The following is a 1,098-nucleotide window of genomic DNA, read 5'->3' as shown; positions in this document are numbered from 1 at the left end:
CAACAGACAGCGACTGCGCCTGGGCCTGCTGAGCCCTCCTGCCATCCCGTGGCCAAAGGGGGTGCTTTGGAACCGTTAGGGAATTAGCAGGGATTTGGTGCGCATGTTTCCTATCCCCTCAACTTCATTCCTACTTCTTCACCACCCGAACCATACATCCTCGACCCCAAAAGTGCGGGGGTTCTCGCCTCCCGCGCCGCCACGCTGCAGCCACCAAGCTCTCCGCCGCCGCGCTCCGCTGGGAGTCAGCTCAGGGTCAGGGGCCCCGGGAGCGGCAGGGGTTCGGGCGGAGAATCCCAGTGAGGGCCGCACGACTGTGGTGGGGATCCTGGATCTGCGATCCCTGACCCGCTGCAGTCCTCCTCGAAGGGACGCGCTCCCTTTCTCTCGCTCTCAGGCCGGGTCCTAGGTGCGAGACGAGCGGCGGGAGCAGGGTCGGAGCGCACACCTTCTGGGTTCCCCAGAAGTTCCCAGGTTGCAAGGGGACCTCGCCGGGTGTTTCCAATTGCCTTTCTCCCTGCTTGGGGTGTTGGAGGCCACTTGCAAACAACTCCAGCCCCCCGCCCCCCGCGGTACAAGCGCGCTCTCGTAGTGCCGACCTAAAATAAACACACAGGCGGTTATTGCTTTTCCAACTCCGCGCTGCGCGCTTTACGCTTTGCGTTCAGTTGCTTCCCTCTGTCCTCTCTCCTCTCGAATTTTCCTTCTTCCTTCTATTTCTCTCTTTCTCTCATTTTCTTAAGATCCGCGAGCGTTGCGGGCGCCGCATGTTGGCTGCGGCCCGCTTCCTGCTTTCTAATGTTCCATTGTGAGGAGCTTCCATTGTGACGTCGCGCCCCTTCGGCTGGGCTTTGTCTGTCCATATATGGGCAGCTACGTCACGGAGCTTTCCCGGGGCTCAGATAAATAGGCTGGTGGAGTTCCCTGGCTGGGAGCTTTTGGGCAGCAGTGAGCTTGCTAGGAAGCGGCGGGGCTGGTGGTGGCGGCGGCGGCGGCGGCGGCGGCGGCGGCGGCGGCGGCGGCGGATCGGGGGGCGGGGGGGCCGCCGGCGCGCATCTGTTTGTGAGAGCAATACTGAGGCCGCGTCCAACCCCCTCG

Source organism: Leptonychotes weddellii, chromosome 2, assembly GCF_054177405.1.
Source record: "Leptonychotes weddellii isolate Sample4059 chromosome 2, ASM5417740v2, whole genome shotgun sequence".
In the NCBI taxonomy this organism is placed as follows: domain Eukaryota; kingdom Metazoa; phylum Chordata; class Mammalia; order Carnivora; family Phocidae; genus Leptonychotes; species Leptonychotes weddellii.
This window is presented reverse-complemented; position numbering follows the sequence as displayed.